The following is a 22,535-nucleotide window of genomic DNA, read 5'->3' as shown; positions in this document are numbered from 1 at the left end:
AGGTTAAAGGCAAGTGGGACTTAGATGGTGGCCAGGCCTAAGTGTAGCAAAGGAGAACTGGAGGGTTCTGAGCGGGCAGAAACACGATCTGACTTTTGTCTTAGTGGGATCGCTTTGGCTGGTGCGCTGGCAAAGTCTGAAGAAGGGTAAAGGGAGAAGCAAGGGCACCCTTTAGGAGGCTGCTCAAGCAAGGGAAGGAATGTGGATTGTGTCAGGTGGTGGCAGCAAGGATTGGGGAATGTGGATGAATTCTTCATATGCCTTGGGGATGGATGTGCCATGCTTTGTGGATAGGTAATACCCAGGTTGTAAAATAAAAGGACAATATGGATGGCATTCAAGTTTTGCCTTAGTCCTAAAAAACGATGATGCCAAACTGAGTGCTGTGGTGCACGCCTCTCATCCCAGCACTCGAAGAGGGAGGAGGATCGCAAATTTGAGCTCAAGCTGGACAATTTAGCAGCTAAGTGCAAGCCTGTCTCAAAATAAGAAATAAAAAAGATCCATGTGAACACCTTGAGTTCAATTTTCAGTAAGACCACTAAGAAAAAGAGAAAGAAAGAAGCCAATATCTGGAAGAAGTCCAAGAGCAGACGTTTTTTTACTTTGGAGGCTGAGAAGAAGATTGGGGATGTGAAATCATCAGTTTAGAAGAGGGCACTGGAAAATATGAGATGCTCATAAAATACCCAACGGGAAAGGTAAACTGGCAGCTTGACACGTACATCTGCTCACTCAGGCAAAGCATGTGCCATTGTACATGTGGAAGCCAACCATAAAGGGGATCCATATGTCCGTAAGTCTGGGCAAGGTAAGTAGCCTACAGGAAGTGTGTAGACTGTAAAGAGAAGAGATCCGAGGACTGCCCCTGGAGGCATAGCCTATGATTAGAGGTCAGTGAGATGAGTACGGAGCAGTGGGAGGCACTGAGGGAAAATGGTCCTGTACGCAGGCGAGATCTGTATTATTTTCTTAAATTTATGTTCTGTTAGTACATTTGCGCTACATAATAACTACAGTTGTTTGGGGGAATGGGGACATACACATGGTGCATTCCAGTCACTTTTTCACCCTCCCGCTCTTCCTGTCTCCCCTCCACCCCTTTACCCTCCATAACTAAAAACAGTTTGCCTCCCTGCCCCTTGCAGACTCTCTAGAGTGCTATTCTGTGTTCTGGGGACTATTGTTGCTCAGATTTTAATTTCTTTTTTCCTTTTCTATTTTTTAACTTTTATTATTCTTTTTTTTTCTACTAGTGATGAAGGTTTCTACTAGTGATGAGGGTTTTCTACTAGTGAAGTTTTTCTTTTTAAAAATAACGTAGTAAGGGATATTGAAGATACCTAAAAATAGTTAAAGGGTGAATACAACCAAATCCTTGTATTTAAAATAAAATGTTTAAAAATTTTAATCTCTGTTTTGTTTTATAAATATAGTATCTCTCATTTTCCTAAAGATATTTATACAAGTTTATTTTTTCTCTGACACTTTTTCCTGCTTATTGCATTGATCTGTTTCTTCTTTGTCCAATCCACTCTCCTTTATATCTCTTTTCTATTTGCGTTGATTTCTCTTTCCTGGGAGAGGACCTCCTCAGATATTTGGAGGTCTTTGCCTGTCTCTGTGTAGGGAAAGAGTGGAGCGTTAGCAAGTCCATTAGAAGCTCCATGTGCTGGAACACACCGGCTGGCTGCCATTTTTCATGGACTTAGCCCAGCTCTTTCCTCATGAGAGCTCTGAGTGTCAATATCTGCAGGTCTTTCTCTTGGATCATTCCATTTCCCCAGAGAATAATTTTGTAGTTTTCTTCTTAGGGGATATAAGATTGGACTTGGGAAAGAGACTCAGGCCTCTCCTATTTTTGTATGGCTCCTTGCCCCACACTCAGCTATGCTTAGGATTCAGGTTTAGCTCTTCTTGGGATTAAACTTCCTATCAGCTGCCCAGCAGTGAGGAAGGGAAGTCTGCTGGCACTACAGTCTGGGGGAAAGTGTTGGGGAGTATCTAAACATTCTGCAGTCTTCCTCTTGGAGAGGTACCTTGTGGTTCCAGTGTCTGGACCTTTCTAAGGTTTTGTAGAGCAAATCTGTCTGTTGCTCAAACATGGCTCCCATCATAGGCTGCAGGATTCACTCTTCCCTCCTCCACTCAGACGCTTGACACCCACCCATGCACTTCTTTCCATTTATAGCAGTGCCCTCTTACCTAGGGGTTAGCTTCCCCAGTGTTAGTTAACACAGTCCACAAAAACATTATAAATAGGAGTCAATGCAACCCAATTTCAGATATCCACTGAGGATCTTGGATATATTCTTCAAGGCTAAGGGAGAATTACTCTCATCACTTTCTTTCTTATCTGTTTTTCTGTTCTGTTGGTTTTGAATATTCTCTGTATAATTTTGAAGGGATTACTGAATAGCGTATGTGGTCAATTTCCTATACTTCCAGTGAGACCATCTACATGTTATTGCACAATTCTGATGTGACTCTGCCCAAGAAGATGTTCTCACACAAAAAAACCATACTTCTTTGGAGCTCTGCTATTGCTTACTCAGTAAATGAATCTCTTGTACCAACAAAGTACTTTATTTCTTTATTGGACCATGATCTTGATACTGGCAAGAACAATTACTTACTCGTTCTAATATCAAACACAATGTTGGATGACTGCATTTTCTAAAGATACTGATAAAACTCCTTAACTCAGTAGAAGTTATGAAGACAGAGTGCATAAGTAACATATTATCACTAAGCAAATGACTTATTGCCTAAGCTCCATGAGACTAAGCAAATTATCTATTCTATGTATTAGTCATTTTCTAGTTACAGAGACACAATATTTAAAACCAAGAACTTAAATGAGGAGAGGTTTATTTTGGGTCATGGCTTTTATAGATTTCAGTCCATAGATGCTGCCTCCCAGGCAGAAAGGGCATGGTGCAAAGGTCCAGTGGAGGAAAGCTGCTCTCCTCATGGTGACCAGGAAATGGAGATGGAAGGGAGGAGCCAAGGAGCGAGATATGCTCTTCAAATTCATCCTCCCCTGTGTCCTGTCTCTAACTGGTTCCTATCTCTTAACAGCACACCCATCTCTTGAACTCATCACCTATTGATAGTATAGCACTCCATGGTTTAATCACCTTTCAAAAGCTTTGCCTCTGAATACATGAGATTTTTGGGGGACAATCTGAATTTAAACCATGGTACCTTCTTTGGGTTTAGTTTTTTTAGAATCCTGATAGTAGTAATTCTACAGAGGGCTTATTATCCATCAGATGTATAAAGTTTCATTTTCTATTAATTTTTAAAGATAATGCTTGAGTATATTTTTAGAGAGAATACAGATTTTTCCAGTTTTTTTCTCCATGGGACTGTTATACTCATTTTTGATACAGTGTTAAGAGTTAGCTTGTGGGGGAAAGAGCCCGCATCTGATAGGAGAATTGCCTAGCAAAGGGTTCTGACCTCCAAGGGTGAGCTGCTATTGTTTCATTCTCTCCATGTCCCTAGGAATGTAGGTTTTCATTTCTGTCTCTTCCTATTTGAGGATCCCAGGAGGTTTATCTTGTCTTCTTTTGGAGATTAACTTTGAACAGGCAGATGTTTCTTGATTCGTGATTCAGTTTTGTATATTTAGAATAAGTTTAGAAATAAAACCAGAAAGGATACAAAAACTTTAAAAGACATTCAGAAAACTAAATTGTGAAATAAAGTACTTATTGAGGTACATAAAGCATGAGATTTTTGTTTCTTAAAATTTTTAGGCCTTAGAAGGAAAGGGCAAGAGCTTGTGACATTTACTAATAAGAAGATGCGCATAATCTCCAGACTTGAAAAACTCATTGAGCTTTTATTTAATTAATTAATTTTTGAATTTGGAACCAAACACAGGACCTCATGCTTGCCAGGCAGGCACAGTACTGCTGAACTATATTCCAGTCCTTGAGCATTTAAAGTACGATATTTATTTTGATATATAACAGAAAACTGTGGGACAGTATAGGTAGAAAACACGGAAAAGAATTTCAAAGTTGAAATCAAGTAATTTTTCCCTTTGTTGCTTATTGGGGAACTAGACAGTGTTAAATAAAAGACACATGATTCCTGCTGTCATGGAATCAATGTAATTGTAAAGTATACAATGGTGAGGAGAAGACTGCTATTTTAATTGGGGTATGAGATGACTTTTTAAAATAAGAATTTATGTAAGCTATAATGGTCAAAGGTAGGTCATTCAAGTAAGCACTGAGGGAGAGGACATACCAGAATGCTTTAGACAAGGCATATTTGGTTAGTTGCTCAGCTCTAGATCCACACAGGTTGGTGTTTGTTCTAGGAGAGAATGGTTGACTACGAAGCAAAACCCAATACTGATGGCAGTCTATGCTATTTTAAGTGCTGTGAAGAGTCACAGAATGGAGACTGCTAGCTGTGGAAGCATTTAGGAAGACATAAGAGTAGCCTTCTGAGAACAGGCAGGAGGCAAATGCAGTGATCTTGTGGCTAGGACGTTAGCAGTAGAAATTGAAAACTAATTGTTCACAGATGAGGAAAATCAGGACTTGCTAACTTATGAGACGCAGGAAAGTGAAGAGATAAGTTGTAGATAAGTTCTGGTTTTAGGGGGCAGTTGAAGGGAAACAGATTTAGGAAGAGTATCAAGCATATGGAAAAAAACCTAGCATAGTGTAATTATTAAGAGTAGTTAATAAGTAATTATTCTGTCAACCAATCCTGGTAGCTCATGTTTTTCTTCCTGAAGACTGTTCAATGACCTGAGGCAAAGGTTCGCTGGCTCTCTCTTTTCTAATGTAGTCCTGTTTACTCACCGGAAGTTTGCACATACTGTTCTCATCCTGCTTATCTTGACATGAGATGTGTTTTCTTTCTCCACCTAGATTTTAAACAGAATGACAGAGGCTTTTGAAAATATTTCTTTGAATTCTCAAAATCATAGCAGCGCTTGGTATGCAGCAATGTTTTGGTAGACATAAAATATTAATAGGATTTGGTATATGGGAAAGTTTTTTTTTTTTTTTGGTTTAAACAATTTGTTTAACCGAAATGGACTTTCATTTATTTAACTGAAGGGACTTCTATTTTATTTTGATTCATCTTTTCCATGTGGTGATTTACAGGCTCTTCAAGCTAATATAAATATTTCACAAATATTTGGCCATTTGGGTATACACCTACACAATACCCCAGCAATATCTTTTAGCAAGAAAAACACTGTAAAGACCTGACAAAATTAACGAGGTAGACTGAAAATCTGCTCCCAATATTTGATTCTGAGGTAAAGGCACCATTTACCTGTTCAATTAAGAAAACCATCCTTGTAACACAGGATGATTTTTTATTTTTAAGCAAGGCCTGGAACATTTAGCTGCTAATTAAGTTCTGAAAGGCAGAGTTGCACCCGCAGTGTGTGCCATGAATTCACAGGGAAAGGGTTTCAACAGCTCAGGCTTCCCATTGGTTCTCACAAAGTGTGCTTCTCTGGGCGGGCCAGGCTGGTGTTTCAGTTGAACCTAGGTATCTTTCTCTTGGCTTCCTTCTTTTTCTGATCAGTTTCCTTAACATGTTTCAGGAAGCTATCGCGACTCTTTAACACACTCAATATGGACATTAGTCCTCTTGGCAAGTATCTTGCCCTTAACTTGCTCGTTTACAACAATACCAACAGCTTGCTGGGTAACTCTGTAAACCCTTCCTGTTTTGCACGGTGACATTCGTGTGGCACTCTATCCATTCCCTTGATGTCTGCAGTGTCACTCTTTTTGTAGATTTGCATGTATGTGGAAAGGAACAACCCCACAGTTTTTAAAAAATCAAGAGAAGATACATTGAGTTTTCTCTCTTTGTGTTTGTCATTTTGGCAGATTACTGGAAGATGGTGGCTCTGGCTGAAAGGAAGGGGGCAAGTATTTTTTGATTGCTTAGTAACTGTTGAAAGGAAGTTCGAAAAGGATGTGCTATCTGCAGTGATTTCTCTTTCTATTCTCTTCATAGAAAACAAAATATAGTACGTATGGGGATATAGCTCAGTGGCACAGCACCTAACTGGCAAGCACAAGGTTTGCAGTTCAATTCCCAATACCAACCTCACCCCCCAAAACCAGTAGACGATGTATATCACCTAATTCTGAAACATCTGGGCATAAAGCTTATAAAGAGCTAATTTATGGCAGAAGTAAGTTGTTGTTTTTTATAAATTTAATAAAGGCAGATCAAAGAAATTCATTGCATTTGTTATTAAATTTTTTATTTAATGGTTCTGGTCATGAATCGGAGGTGGTGGTTATATTTGGAAGAACACAGTGATAGTGGGAATGGGACATGGGCTGAAATATAATACCCAGTTATTTGAGGCCAATAGTGGTACAACCTACACCCATTATCTTCTGTTACAGCTTGAATCTGGAATTGTTTTCAAAGGCCTGAGGGTTAAGGCCATGGTCCTCAGATTGGAGTTATTGGGAAGTGGTAGAACCTTTTAAGATTCGGAGCCTAGCAAGAGATCCTTTGTGGCTGTGCCCCTGAAGAGAATTGTGGAATTGTGGTTTCTTGCATTTCTCCCTTCACTTCCCCCTCTCCGTGAGAGGAAGGCTGTCTCCACCATATCCTCCTGCCACAGGCAACAGAGCCAGTCAGTCATGAACTGCACTGTTGAGAACCATGGGTCAAAATAAATCCTTCCCCCTTTTTCAGCAGATCATCTGAAGTGTATTATTACAGTAACAGAAAGCTGACTAACCCAACTTTCACGCTATATTATCAGTAGTGAAAATAAGACAGGGAATGTTGACTCCAGAACTTTTTGATAGACTCTTTCTCTAGTTGCTTCTTTATTGAACACTGATCTTACAGCTGATTAATACTAATTCTGATCCTTTGAAGCCGTTTGAGTGTTGGTAGGGGCAGAGAACTTACTACGGCTACCTTATTTATCAGTTCCTATTATTATTATTATCAATCATAACTGGCCCCTGCTAGTATGAGCATTTATGCACATATAAGGAATACATATCTATTGATTATACATGCTTCAAAGACATGTTTATGAAAGCCAATAACAATAAAACATTCTGCAATCTCAAAAAGAAAGCAGTAGTAAAAGACTGGCATATAATTTTTCTTCATGGAAATCAATTTTCATTCACTCAGGAAGCTTTGTTATCTGTACTTAAGGCTTTAGAATCAGGGGTACTTCATTTGAAACTTGGTTTCTTCATGTAGTAATGTGTGATCTCAGGGAAGTTAATTGTTCCAAGTCATTTTTTTATCTGTTCTAAAATGAAGCTAGTGTTCTTTTTATTCTAGGGTTTTTATAAGAATTAAGTGGGAAAATGTATTCAGAACTCTTAGGAGAGGTGTTATATGTGGCAAATGTTGAATAAACCATATATATGTAAACACCCATATATAAACCATATGTATATGTCTGTATATGCCATATATATATATTCTCTCTCTCTCTCTCTCTTTCTATATATATATATATATATATATATATATATACATATATATATATATATATACATATATATATATTTCACTTGTGTGACAAGTGCCTGCGTTTTCACTGGTAGCAAAACCTTCCCTTTGCAAAGACAAAGTTGATGATGTTGACTGTTTCCTGGTCTGAGTCAGACCTGTTGGCCCAAGGGTCCACTGCTGCTTCACAGCTGCTGCAGCGAGCTGCCATGGTTAGCTCTCTGTGCACCCCACCCATCCCCCTCCATCTTGATGGCCTCCCACCCACCCTCACAGGACATAACTTTCCCTTTCTTTCATTCCAAAAGGTTACACAAGAGCCAGGCAAGAGCCCTTATAAGAACAAATTTGAGAGCTAATAGCTATTTCAGGCATGTAATGAAGCAATTTGTTTCTTGCTTCATCTATGAGTCAAGAAATTTATTGGTCATGAATTGTGCTATCATTTCCTTTACTGATCTGGAATTAACCTGATCAGTTGTTCATTCTTTCTTGGCTTTAAGTTTCTTGTTTGTAAAATGATTGTGAAGTGAGAAAGTTGGATTGGAGCTGGAATGGTGAGAAATGCTGGTGAAGTATCCAGTGAAGAGATCACTGTCAGAGAAACTTAGAGATCTGGATTCTTACCATCTCTAATGGGGTAATTTTAGGTTGGAGAATGCATATTGGAAGAAGAGGAAAGAACTGATTGTTCCAAAATGTTTCGATTCATATCTACCTTACACTGGCAATTTATCTTCTCTTTTCATTTGATCTGAAGACGGGGAAGAGCAAAGAAATAAACCGATAAAGGAACATGAAGAAACAATGTCAGAATATCAGGATGCTCATTTTGAGGGGAGGAATGGTCAAAGTAATCATCAATTCTACACCAGAACTTTTCTAATATGGACCCTAAGGGACTTGGCCTTCCAGATTTTTGCCTCTAGGAAGGAAAATTTTCATAAATCAGGAACTAAATGCTATCTTGAATTACTCACTACACAAATTGTACAAGAGTTGACCTAAAATTTCTGGAATGTATTTATGTTTTCAGCCAATACATTTTTTGGGCAGTGATTTTTATAAAGTGAAAATTTCATAATTTTCTAGAAGGGATAAGAGTTTTGGTCTCTGAGGAGATTAGAATGTTATTCTCAAGACTTCCTTCTTTTCAATCCTTTTTTTCTCATACAAATTTAATATAAATTAGTAGAATTGTCTTAGTTTTGAAAACATGGAAAATCTTCTTAGCTCCTTTCTAGCCACTGTCTCCAGAGATTTTATTCCATTGACTTGCTCAGAAAAAGGCTTCGTGTTCTACAGAATCATCTGTTCCCTTATTCTGGTCTCTTTTCCTATAAATAATAAACTTCTGTGCTCTCAACCCATGCGTGCTGTCATTCTTTAAAAATAAGTACAAACTTTTGTCACCATCACCACGTAACATATATGTATTTTCTAACCTGTGGAAACTAGAGAAACTTTTTTGCCTATTAAAAATAAAATCTGTCCTACAATGTATCTTCCCTACAACAGGCTGTTATTAAGGCAGACTTCACTTGCAGGAAGGGAGCTACAAGGACAAATAGCGAGTGAAAAAATTGGAGAAGGAAAAGTGGCAGAAGAAATGCTCCACTCAGCATTTGGGGATGTCTTCTTTTTTGGGGGAGGTAATATCTAATTTGGAGACAGAAGATGAACAAGTCAGTGACAGCAATCATGATCCATAACAACTGAGCACTTGACTATATTCTAATCACTTTTCTACATTGATTCCTGGAGTCCAGGCTCATGAGCCTCTGCTTTTCGAAGTCACTACTCTCATATGTTACTACGTGGAATAAAGAGCTCCTGTCACAGGAGGAGAGTGGACAGGTGGAGGGAAGAATGGGGAAAGACTGAGCGATGGCTGTCAGTGACATTCAGACAGGAGGAAGGGCTTCTAATGTGCTGGCATACAGGGGGTGACTACAGAAAACAATTATGTACTGTGTATTTCAAAAAGCTGGAGGAAAAGACTTTGAGTGTTTCCACCATAAAGAAAAGATAAATGTTTAAGGAAAGAGATATGTTTACCTCAATTTAAGCATTGCATAATGTTTGCCGGTATCAAAACATCACACGGCACCTCATAAATATGTATGATTTTAGGCTGTTATGTATCAGTTAAAAATGGATTTAAATTTAAAACGTTCCCTATGAAGAACTAGGAGAGAATTCCCAGAAAAGGGATGGCAGATGGAAAGTCACAAACAAGTAGGACACTAGGTTCACTGGGGAACTGAGGCATGAGCAGAAAGCTAAGGAGAAGGAGTTGTAAGCATGGACAGAGTACTGGAGGCCACAGTGGAGATTTTCACTTCATTCATTGGTTTTATGATTTGTTTATCTCGTTCATTATTATATTCCAGATATTTAAAGATAAACATGCTTCTATGTGTGTATTATCTACGCAGTGAACCTGTGCATGCAGAACAGAGCTGGGGTAGGTTTTTTTTTTAAATTCATACTGTCTTAACCTCAGTAAAAAGTGAATGTGGCAGAATTTAGCCATTTACTATTTCTACCCACTCACAAGCCCAAGACTAAATAATTCACCAAATCTGATAACATCATCCACTACAGTGTCCTCAGCCCACTGATCATTCCAGCAGACCACTTCTACCAGATGCAGTTTCCTCTTTTTTTTAAAAAAAATACTATTTCCTCTTGATTTTAAGAGTTCCAAGAAAGTATAAATATTTAACTCCTTTGAGCAATCTAAGCAATCATAAATTGTCTCTGACAGTAAAAATGTAATGACGAGGGAGGAAAAAGTCTTTCTAACAGAATTCAGACCCAGGTGTAGATAAATACAGCTTCCTTTCCCATAGATTTCTTTCTTAGGCGACTATGTCCATTATAAACGGGATTGCTTCTTTAGATTTGTCCTTTGAACATACTAAGCCACTGCTTGGTGGTCAAAACTATCTTTCTAGCATTTTTATTTGCTAGGAAATTGGTTCCCAGCGTGGATCAAAATCAGGAAACACCATGTGAGAACATTAGGGCTGTTCTTGGTATGTACTGAGGAAGTTAAAAGTTTTGACTTAAAGATTTTTAAAAAGAGAAGTGTTATATTCCCAGCAAAATGGAGAGAAAGGTACAGAGATTTCTCATCTGTTCTGCTTTCCTACTTCAATATATACAACTTCCTCCAGTATCTATGTCTACCAGTGGAGTGGTACATTTGTTGTGATTGATGAGCTCATATTGATATAATCACACAAAACCTTTAGTTTATGTTGTTAGATTTGTTATACATGCGTTTGGAAAAATGCATATGAGAGGAATGAGTCATGATCGTATTATACAGAAAATTCTCATTGCTATGCAATTTTGGGCTCTATTTATTTCTCCCTTGTTCCTGCTTAACTTCTGACATTCACATTTATTTATTTATTTACTTATTTACTATTTATACCCTTTGCCTTTTCTAGAATGTCATCAGGTTGGAAATTATAACTGTAGTTTCTTCTACTTGGTAATATACATTGAAGTTTCCTCCATTATTTTCTGACTTTTTTTTTTTTTGTCTTTTTCATTTTTTTATCGGTACCGGGGATCCAACTCACGACCTCCTGCTTGCAAGGCAGGTGTTTATGCCGCTGAGCTAAATCCCCAGCCCCTATTTTCATGGTTTCATAGCTAATTTCATTTTAGCATTGAATACAATTTCAAATTCCAGATGTATGAGAATTTCCTTCATCTGCTGAAGGACACTGATCTTGTATTCACATTTTGACAGTTATGACTGGATGCCAAACAGCCACGCACAGGTTGCTGTGTGGACATAAGTAGGACTGCTGGATCATGTCACAAGAAGTTTGGTAAGAATTGGCCGAATTGTCTTCTCTAGAAGCTATACCATTGCCTTCTCAATGAGCCCTCGTGTTCCACATGCTCAGCGCCATTTGCTGTTGTCAGTGTTTCGGATTTTGTAACTGTAGAGGTGTGCAGTGGTACGGTGTTTCCCTGTTGTTTCAATTTTGCATTTCCTTGATGACACGTAAGGTGAACATCTATTGAGATTAATAGTTAAAAACACTACGGTGGGCAGCAGTAAACATGACTTTCTTATTCCTGTGCAGGATTATGTTAAGGCGCCGAGATCTCTTTAGATAATGAATACTTTGGCAGTCTAAATCTTACAAAGTCCTCTTCGACAGGAGCAACAACAAAAACAAAGAAAAACTGTAGAGAGTAGCTCAGTATTTAGGATATAACGAACATTTTTAAGAGGGACCCCTGTGGTTGGTGAAGATTGTTTCAGGTGGATTGTGAATATGAAGGGGAAAACATGCTGGCTTTGTTTGTAGGACTAAGTGTTGATTAATTGAGTCAAGGAGTGGTTGGGAGTGAGTAAAAGGAGATGTTCCCTCTGTAGGCTGATGTTTTGGCAACTGTACAGCCGATGTTGCAAGAAGGGAAACAGACTCGAGATGAGAATCTTTCACAGGTTGGCATTTGCCCAGAACTGAAATGTCATCAGGGAAGTACAGACCCGCCCTAAACATCCTGATCGAATTGCAGGTGTTGTGCAAACCGAGTGGGGAGAGAAACACTCTTAACTACTAAGCTAACTACTAAGCACTGTCTGAGAGTTGCTTCAGGTATGGTGCGCATACGAGGAACTCACGTACTATGAAATCTCATGACATGAGCTAGTTTTGTGTTTTTGTTTTAAAGCAGAGCCTTTCTCAAGGGAACATAAGCTATTAGATTTGTAAAATGCTTTTCAGATCACATTTTCTAGTGCACTTTAAAATTTTTAGCAGAAATAAATTCCTTCAATAAAATATTCAGTGATACTCTACAATATAAAAGCAGAGGGAATTTTCTTAGTAAAAATAACTTTATGAGTTAAAATTAAGTAAATTAATTTATTATATAGCCAATAAATGAAACCAGTGGTGCGTTTTGATTAATTCAAAAACTTGAGCAGGTAGCACTTACCTGTAATCCCAGAACAAACCCTGGGAGGCGGAGGCAGAAAAACTGCAAATTTGAGCACAGCCTGAGAAATTTAGGGAAACTTTGTCTCAAAGTGAAATTAAAAAAAAAAAAAAAAAAAGAAGTAAAAGGGCTTGAGTTTTGGATGTAGCTGAGGGTGAAGGTCCTACATTCACTCCCCAGTAACAAAAAACAAAACTGAACAAATGTTGAAATCAGAGCTACATTGAAACTTGTAATTTCACACAATCCTTAGCACCTAATTTATCTTAGTGTTTTTATGTGTATTTACACAATGTTAAAAAAAAGCCTAATTAGCTAGTCCTTTGGAATCTCAGAGTATTCTTACAGAATTCTTTATTCTGAGACTCATTTAAAAAGGAGTCAAATTAGAAACATGAGTTAATGCGCCGGTGGTGCCCAGTGTGTCAGCATCTATCCCAGATCTCTTTGGAGAAGTTTTAAATATTAAGATATTTAAAATATTAAAAAAAAACTTTAAAAATGCAGATGGAGGCCAACAGCAATTGAAACAGTGCTCTAAAAGCTCTTCCACTGAAACCCAGCACTCAGAAGAACACTGGTTGTTAGTGGCTGTGGGATCATTATTTTAGGCTTCTCAAGCACTGAAGAGCATGCAATTCAGAAAAATAAACAAACTTCACATCATTAAATAAAATAATTTACATTCTTGCTAAGAAATGACACAGTCAGGCCTGGAATCTGGGCTTCTCGACCTTTTTCCTGTTTGAATTTCATGGAGAGTGAATTTAACATAGTATGTAAAGTTTAAATAATTGAATGTTTTATTTATTTAGCATTTTATTAGGACATGCTTTGTGAGCTTTTTAATATGTCTTTCACCAGTTAGGTTTAAAGTTATTTGCCCTAGAAGACCTGAGCCATATATATTTTTATAATCCCTAGCACAATATGCACATAGTAGGGAATTAATAATATATTGATTACACATGTAAGAAGGATCTGAATCTATCCTGAAGTAAACATGCATTATTGACAATTTAATTGATGTGAGGCATCTGCTGATGTTTCCACTTGCTATGTTTCCAGTAGACAGGCTGATTTATCCACATTTTTATTCAATGTCTCATAAACAATCTTATGTATGATTAATTAATGAAGGAAGGACACAGTAAAGGCCCATTTTATCTTCAGGACAGGGCCAATTCTATGGAATCATGACTGATTCTTTTGTGCAGCTATATCATTTACTATAAGCATAAAAAACTAATGTTAATGGATAGTTTGTCTTTAAATTGGGTTTTTATGAGGATGGCTGGCATTTTTTCTTTCTGTTATGTGGGATAGTAGGAAAGGGTAACATTTAGGTCTGGCTTTATGTTGTAGGGAGATTAAAATTCCTTCTTCAGAAATATTATGGTTTTGCTTAACACTATATCATGTCTGTTGTATGTCTATGTCACCTCCCACCCAAGTAAAGGATTTATTTGGGTATTTAATTTTTATAATACAAGTGATAGACAGAATGAACTGTAGGAAATTGAATTTTTACAGCTCACGAGACTTCAAAAGTTGAAAATTCTATACGATTTTGCCTAATTAACAAATCCTACTCAAGTCAATAAACTGTTTGCTACTCAACTTTTATCAAAAGCTATATGAACAAAAGTAATAATAATAAAGATTCAGTTTAAAGCAGAAATCAACAAACCTTTTCTGAAAGCATTGAATGGTAAATATTTTAGTATTTAATATTGCAAATACTATTATGCAGCATGAGACACAGGAGCCATAGTCACTAAGTAACTGAAGGTCCATGGTTTGTCTCTAACACAACTTTATTTACAAGCATAGTAAATGTACTAGACTTGCCCTGGAGTCTGAAGTTTGCTTATCTCTGACTTAGGGACTAGAAGACTATATCCTTGGGCAAGATTGTCTTAGTATGAATTGCCATGCATGGCCTCTGCTGTATGATTCCGGGTTTTCATTGCAGAAGGGACTGACAAATACCTGTAAATGTGTCTTACTGTATTATGTTCTGGGGATGCCACAGAGCATATCATATGATGACTCTGTATTCCTCTATAGCTAAGGTATAGAAATATGGTAATTTGCTTCTTTCAGTTAGTTGATATTGGGACTAACAAAAGTAAAAGTTCTACATGATCATGTTTCCCTTTTTTGCTTTGGCTTCTGAAAAGCATCAGCATGAAATTTGAAGTTCAACTCTTGCAAAAATGGTGTAATTTTTGGTTTGTCGAGGTGAGATTCTCTCCTGTAACTTCCTTTGTTTGGATTATACATTCATACTAAATTTTTTTTATTTTAAAGAGACAAAAATACAAATAATGATAAAATAGAGCTTCGAAACAAGCTAGTAGGAGAGTAATGATAATTAATATATTGCAGATTGTTATCTTTGTAGTGGTTATTGAAATCTTGTCCAAACAATATTACTTCAAAGCTTCCTTTTCAATGAACTAAGACAAACTAGCTGGATAACTATCTTACCTATCTTGTGTATAAATGTATAATCTTCTAAATGTAAAGTCTCATGTTTATCCTTCTTTGTGGCTGAATAGTACTCTATTATATATATATATATATTAAAACATCCTACATCTTTTTTTATCCATTCCTCAGTTGATGGACATTTGGGTTGTTTCCAAGATTTAGCTATTACAAACTGTGCTGCTAAAACATGGGTGCACATATATTGCTGTGGTATGATGTTTTCAGTTCTTCTGGGAAAAAACCCTGAAGGGGAAATAGCTGGGTCAAATGGGACCTCTCATCTTTGTTTAAAAAAATTTTTTTTAGTACCAGGAATCATATTCACGACCTCATTCTTGCCAGGTAGGTGCTGAGCCACTGAGCTATGTCCTTGGCACTAGTCCTAGTTTTAAAAGGAATCTCCACACTGATTTCCACAATGGTTGCACCAGTCTACATTCCCACCAACAGTGGAGAAGAGTTCTTTTTTCCACAAAGCCCTGCCAGCCTTTGCTATTTGTTGATTTTTTGAGGTGAGATGGAATCTCAGTGTTGTTTTAATTTGCATCTCTTGAACGACCAATGATGAACATTTTTTCATGCATTTATTTGCCATTTGTATTTCTTTGTTTTTGGACAGGGTCTTTGAACTTGGGGGCCTGAATTTTTCAATACCTTATATTTTGTATATATTAGTTCTTTGTCTGAGGGACAACTGGCTATAAATTTTTCCCAACCTGTGGGTTATCTTTCACTCTGTTGGTGATTTCTTTTGTTGTGCAAAAGCTTTTTAATAAGGCGATATTCCATTTGTTGATTCTTTGTAATATTTCCCTTGCAGTCTGGGTTTTGTTCATGAAGTCTCTGACTATATCTATGTATTCGAGATTTCTACCTATTTTCCCTTCCAGTAGGTGTAGTGTTTCTGTTTTAATTTTTAGATTTTTGATCCATTTAGACATATGGGTCTAGTTTTAGTCTTTGACATGTGGAAAGCCAGTGCTTCCAACATCATTTATTAAAGAGAGTATCTTTCTTCCAGTGAACATGTTTGGCTCTTCTGTCAAAGATAAGGTGGCCAAGGGTGTTTGGGATTATGTCTGTATCCTGTTCAGTTTTGCTGATCCTCAGACATGTTTTTCTTTTAACAATACTGTGTTGATTTTCATTACAGTAGCTTTGCAGTAAAATTTCAGGTCTGGGTTGTGATACCCCCTGACTTGCTTTTGTTGCCCAGAACTGCTTTTGGCATTCTATGTCTCTTCTGGGTCCAAATGAATTTTAGAAATGTTTTCGCTATGTCTGTTAGGTATACTAATATCATTTTAATTGAGAGTGCATCAACTCTGTATAGCAGTTTTGGGAATATGGCCATTTTCACTGTGCTGATTTTTCCTATGGACAAAAGATATCTTTCCATTTTCTGGTATTGTGAATGCTGTGGTTTCTCTAATTTCTCTCTCAGTGAATTTATTGCTTGTATACAGGAATACTATTAATTTTTGAGTGTTGATTTTGTATCCTGCTACACTACTGAATTTGGAGATTAAAACTGTATGCCTTTTGGTAGAGTTTTGGGGGTCTTCTGTGTAGAGTATCATGTCATCTGAAAACATGCTAAATTCTTTGGCTTTAAAAATTTTGACTATAACTCCCCTATTTTATAGTTCTTTGTTGTGAACTACATCAAAGTTTTGTGCTTCATGTTTGAGAGTATCATGCAATGTAAATAAACGTTTTATTTTTTTATAGCTGAAAAGTAGATTTTCTACAAAATTTTAACATTTCAACTGTTTTAATTTCAAACACAAATTATTAAATCTTTTAATTCAATATATTTATGAATATATATTCTGTCCGCATGGAGCTTATATAAGGTTCTGTAAGGAAAACAGATATATAAATACGTAACAGAGCAATAAGATGATTTTTCACAATTGAGGCAGCCTCAAGCTGAATGTCATAAGGAATAATGTAGTTGTATCATCCTCCTCATTGTCATGACAAGGTCATCTGGGGAGAAACATCTGTGGCTAATGATTGCACGCTATGGAAAACGCGTAAGGTCCTTAAACAAGATGATGTTTCTGTTTTCTCTCTTTACCTAATTACTCCTCAGACTTTAAGATTTACCTTTTAAAATATATATTAATTTTCACTACAATTTCTTATGCATTAATTAAGGCCATAAGTTTAAGCTTTGCATCTATTTTAGTCTGGGAGCATTTCAAAGTTTTAAATTGATAGTATTATCTACTAGTTTCTTTTTTTAAGCCAAAATGTCCTTTCATGTTACTTAATACATATGAACAAGATTAGAATGAATGATCAAAAATTCATGAACAACATTTCAAAGGCCTTAAAGTTATTCAAAATTAAGAAAAGTATTATTCATAATTATTCTGCCTCAGTAAATTAAATTCTTTTGTCTTTGCTTCATGTATGAAATAGTTCAACACTGCTGAAATTGTATCTGTGCTCTTCTGGTTAAGTAATTATACAGATTCTTTTTCCAGAGAACTATATGTTTTTATAAGTTGAATACCTGGAAAATATTCATTAACTTATTACAAAATATTTTTCAAGTACTTCTATGCCAGGTTATGCTAAAAATATATTGGATTCTGTCAGACACAAAATAGATAAAAATCTTTGACCTTGTGAAGGCTACATCCTCATGGAAGAAGACAATGCTAACTACAGAAAAATTCTTAAAAATATCTTTTAAAGGTAATTAGAATGATGATAAAAATAAAATATAGAAATGGGGAATGAGAAACCATTGGGAGATGACCATGGGTGATGAATTTCTGAAGATCTTGCTAAAGAATATTGAGAAGGAATGAACAATGTATAAACCTGGTGGGTAAAGAGTTACTTAGAATGAATTTAAAATTCTCCTATGGACAAGGAATTGGATTATTCACCAATTTTTCCCATGGAAAATATTGCTATAACCTAGTATATATGTTTCGTATCTCTTTGTTCTTATCTGCAATGGGAAAGAAATATTTTAATAATTATGCCATCTGCTTGGACTTTTTGGTAACAATGAAGGCTTAGTCTGTTTCTACAGGGACCATAACAAAGCTACACTTCTTTTCTTTCAAGATGGAGCTTGAGGCAAGGGTCCTCATGGCCTTGGCTTCCGAAGAGGCCACCAGAATAGAGTTAGGATTGTGGATATATGGTTTTTAAGAGTGGCTTAAGGATAAGGTAAGAAACTGGGAAGCTGGGCAAGGGGAATTGGATTTCCATCCATTCATTTGAAGTGGGCTAGTGACTAAAAGATGACACAATATTAAACAAAGTTAATATGTGTCCATTGAGAATGAGAATGTTCTTTGTCTGACAACGAAGTGTTCTTCGATCGTTGTCTAACTACATCAGTGTACACTTGAGAGTTTGAACATTCATATGATTAAAAATTAAAATGCCTGTACATGATTGTTTAGAATGAATTCTCAGAATTGGAATTTCTAGGACAATGATTGTGGTTCTTGGTATATTAATTCATAGTTTCCAAATAGGCTACCTGTACTAACTTAACCTTCCAAGAGCATCACAAGGCATATCTTGCCAGATCATTTGGTACTTAAAATATTAAAATTTTACATATAGGTATTGAGCTGGAGACCAATTATTTAACTGAATTTCTGCTAATTCTGGATGAAAGCACAGGTGAATCACTTAGTTTCTACCCCTAGTCTGTAATCTATGATAGAGCTCACTACTTCCTTTCTTGGAACTACTGTACATTATGTTTCTTGGGCACCAGGTAGATCCTGTTTCATCTATTTAGGTGCATCTTGGATTCCCATGGCACCTCCTGGTTCACCTTCTGGACATCTTTATACCACTCATGAGCTGAGTTCTTGCTGATTTCTTTGGTGACTGTAGAAAGTTTTTGACTTAAGGGTACATCAGTCACACATTGTAAACTATTAAAATCTTGTTAGCTTGAAATGATAAGCATTAATTGAAATAATAAGCCTATGGTCATTTATTTAACTTGGATAATTTGATTTATAGTATCTCTGTTGAGCTTGCTCATGTTTGACAATTGCTTGGGCTTTAGCTGGGCATGACTGGACAGTTGTATCACTTTAATTCTCTAGATCTGTGCTGGCAAACCTTTAAGAGCTTTCAGTGATAGAAATGGCCTGCTATAACATGTGTGCCATAGGTTCCTACCACTGGTCTACCAATTATCCTAGCTATGATTATATTGTATAGAAAATATATAGAAAATAAATAGAATGCACAAAAAGTGCATTAGTGTCTGGTATGATTGTAACTTCACATCAGGGCCTTTGTGTGGTTGACAAACACTTGTCTGCTTTTCAGTTGAGTCCATTAGAGGAATAACTGAAAGCCAAGACTTTGGAGCCAAAGTCCTTGTTTTCAAGTTATGAATATTCTAGAGCCATTCATCCCTGGAAAAGTTACTTACCTTCTCTTCTTTGGTTTTATAATCTCTAACTTGGGAATCATAGCAGCCTCCATAAAAATAGGTATTTGGGGCACTTGATTCCATTTCTTTTGACGTGAGCAAAGTCTTTTTAACTTCCTGCTTTGATTGCCCTCAGAACCTCAGTTTTTTTTTTTTTTTTCCAGGTCACTCTCTGCTGAGTGGATGGCCTAGATGAGTCCATTCCAGGACACTCATGGTCAGAGTCCCCCTTTCAGGACCTGCTGCACTATTCTGAGAAATTCATACTCTGGCCCTAGTATTGGTAAAAATACTGCTTTTTCTGTGCTCTATCATCAAAAAGACTATTTTTGCTATCTTTTGTTCTTTGAATTCTCCAGGCAAGAGTCACTAGCCACGTATGACAATGACCTTGTCCCTAAATCCTGTGCTAAGTCTGATACTAAAGAATTGAGGAGAGGGTTGAGTGATGCATCAGACAGCTTTTCATTGCTGGGACCAAATACCAGACAAAATCATTTTTGAAGAAGCAAAGGTTTATTATGGGCCAGGGTTTCAGAGCACTCAGCCCATAGTTGGCCAGCTCTGTTGCTATGGGGTGAGGCAAGGCTGAACATTCATGGGGTAGCACAGAGAAGGCATTCTCCTCAGAGCAGTCAGAAGGGAGAGAGAAATGAATAGCACCAGAGAACAGATGTGATGTTCAAAGCACGTGTTTAGTCACCTGCTTCCTTCAGTGAGGCCTCCTTCCTCAAGAGCTCATTCAGCTACTGAATTTGTCACAAAGTAATCCACAGATGATCTCAGCACTCAACTCTCACAATCCAACCACCTTTCTGTGAACCTCTTAATCCAATCAATTTAATGATGAGGACTAACTGTCGCAAATGAGGAAGAAAAAAACTGACCAGGCTCCACATTTTTTCCACAGGTTTCTCAGCCTAATTCACATTGTAAGATGGAAGAAGGACATTTTATATTGAACAACAGTTAAAATTTTTAATAAAACTTTGGAGCAAAACTTAAAGATCCATTTCAGTTCCTATAAAGAAGTTTCACATATAGGAAGACAACTACTCCTTAATATTCCTGAAGTATGGGGGGCTGTTTGTTCCGAGTCCCCCCAGGGGACCCTAAAATCATCAGATATTCAATTTTTTTTGTGTGTAAATGCAATAGTATCAGCATATAACCATGCATCCTTCTATATGCTTTAAATCATCTCTAGATTGCCATAGTATCCAATATGATACAAAGAGTTGTTACAATGGATTGCTTTGGGGAACAACAACAAGAGAACTATTTTTTGTGAATAGATTTGCTCTGTGATTGGTTGAATCCATGGACGCAGAACCCATAGAAATGGAAGGGTGACCGTATACTTATTTAACAAAATAAACATCCTAGTCTAATGGTAGGGTTGAATCCATGGATGCAGAACCCATAGAAATGGAAGGGTGTCCGTATACTTATTTAACAAAATAAACATCCTAGTCTAATGGTAGGGGGAGAACCACATACATTACCTTACAGAGTGCTGCTGCACATTAGGAAATTTATCTCCAAAGAAATTCTCTGTCTCTGATTTCGTCAGCTGTTGGTTCTGTCACTGCTCACATAGTACACAGTAGGGGAATTAGTTCAGGATTCCAATGTTTGAAAATGTTTTAGAACATGTAGTTGTGGTGGATAAAATTGTCCTGGTTTGGTTAAAGCTGAAATAATGTAGTTGCATTTTAAAATTGCTTCATGTATGCTGGTGTTTTTTTGTTATGTTGATGTTATGGTTTGAGAACTGGTGGTCAACTTAACGCCAGCTGGATTACATCAGCATGCATTGAGAGAAGATGCTCCACCTGAGGAGGGTTGCCAGGATAAATAGGTGGAGAAGAAGAGAGGTGTTGAGAGGGATTGAGGCGTTAAGGAGACATTGTGGCTTCTCCTACGAGTTGCTGTCTGTGCTGTTGGTTCTCCTGGAGAAGCTTTGGTCTTCACATCAAGCATTGCTTCCTGGCTCCGGAAGGGAAGACATGTGCTGCCTGGTCTCCAGGATGAACTCGTCACGCTGCTTCCTGGCACGTACCTGACTGTGTTTGTCGTCAGAGGAGCTTGGGGCCTCTGTGTCGCTGAGGACAACTGTGGTGCCTTTCAGGACAGCCCTGCTCTTTGTTGTGAGTGTGACTTCTGGGCTCCAGTGTAGAACACTCATCCCACTAGCACAGCTCCTTCATCCTGCTGGCATAGACTTTCTGGCTTCCACCGCTGACCCTTGGGTCTTCCCGGCACGAATCCGTAAAAAAGAGACTGGTTTGAGTCCTTCTTGTGGGCTCTGGACTTCCAGCTGGACTCGTTGGAGGCGTTGTCCTGAGCTCTGGGTTTTTATCTGGACTCATGTGGGACATTGCCGTGGGGTTTAGACTCTTGACTAAATAATCTATGTCGTTGGTGTTACGGATAGATTTTCTGCATTCTCCTGTGTTAACTTCTGGTAACCATTATAAAAATATTATAAACTCCATGTCGTGATCTGAATTGTTCTTTGTGTACAACCCCTGACTACAGCAGTTGATTTGTATTTTGATTCTTGCATCAAACCTGTACAATTGCACTGTACTGTCATATAATATTTTCTTCTAAAATTTCTAATTGTTCTTCTTTATCCACTGTGCTTTAATATGTGTTTCAACCATTGTCATTATTCAATGTAGAGTTCAAATATTTAAAAACCAAATAAATGTTAATCATTTGATTATCCAAAACTTATGACATACTTATTTTTGACTCCAACTGTGTGGTAAGAGAAAAGACAGTTTACAAGTAAAAGCTACACTCTCAGCACATCTCACCATATACAAATAGTCTCATCCATACAAGGAATTTTAAACTCTTTAAATTGTCCTATTTAAAGTTATTTATAGGGATTAGTACCATATCAGTGATAAAAATGCTCACCTGGCTAGTTTTTGGCTTTTCAAAGCACCCTTGGACAATCTGCTTTGACTTGCTAGGATTTAGAAAAGGCCCATTTCTCTATGCCATCTGAATATAATCATATTATTATTTTAATTCCTCTACTTAGGACTTTTATAACTTAAAATAATCTATCCAAGTATTCATACCTTGTTCTTTCTAAATAGGAAAGATGAAGGTATTA

The 22,535-nt window shown here is 37.1% G+C and overlaps 1 long non-coding RNA gene across 2 annotated transcripts; it reads left to right on the top strand.

Moving 5' to 3' along the window:
• The first annotated feature begins 206 nt into the window (after positions 1-206).
• LOC134477370 (uncharacterized) lies at positions 207-22,140 on the top strand. 2 transcript variants are annotated; one of them, XR_010049399.1, is made up of 3 exons: positions 207-701; positions 19,567-19,685; positions 20,313-22,140. It is a non-coding gene; the product is annotated as an uncharacterized LOC134477370 (long non-coding RNA). The 2 variants fall into 2 exon arrangements; XR_010049398.1 differs by lacking the exon at positions 207-701 and adding an exon at positions 10,628-11,348.
• The last annotated feature ends 395 nt before the right edge of the window (positions 22,141-22,535 follow it).

Source organism: Cavia porcellus, unplaced genomic scaffold, assembly GCF_034190915.1.
Source record: "Cavia porcellus strain 051 isolate PalLab524CR breed Dunkin Hartley unplaced genomic scaffold, mCavPor4.1 scaffold_8, whole genome shotgun sequence".
Lineage (NCBI taxonomy): Eukaryota > Metazoa > Chordata > Mammalia > Rodentia > Caviidae > Cavia > Cavia porcellus.
The sequence above is the reverse complement of the archived record's forward strand: the minus strand, read 5'-3'. Positions and strand labels throughout refer to the sequence as shown.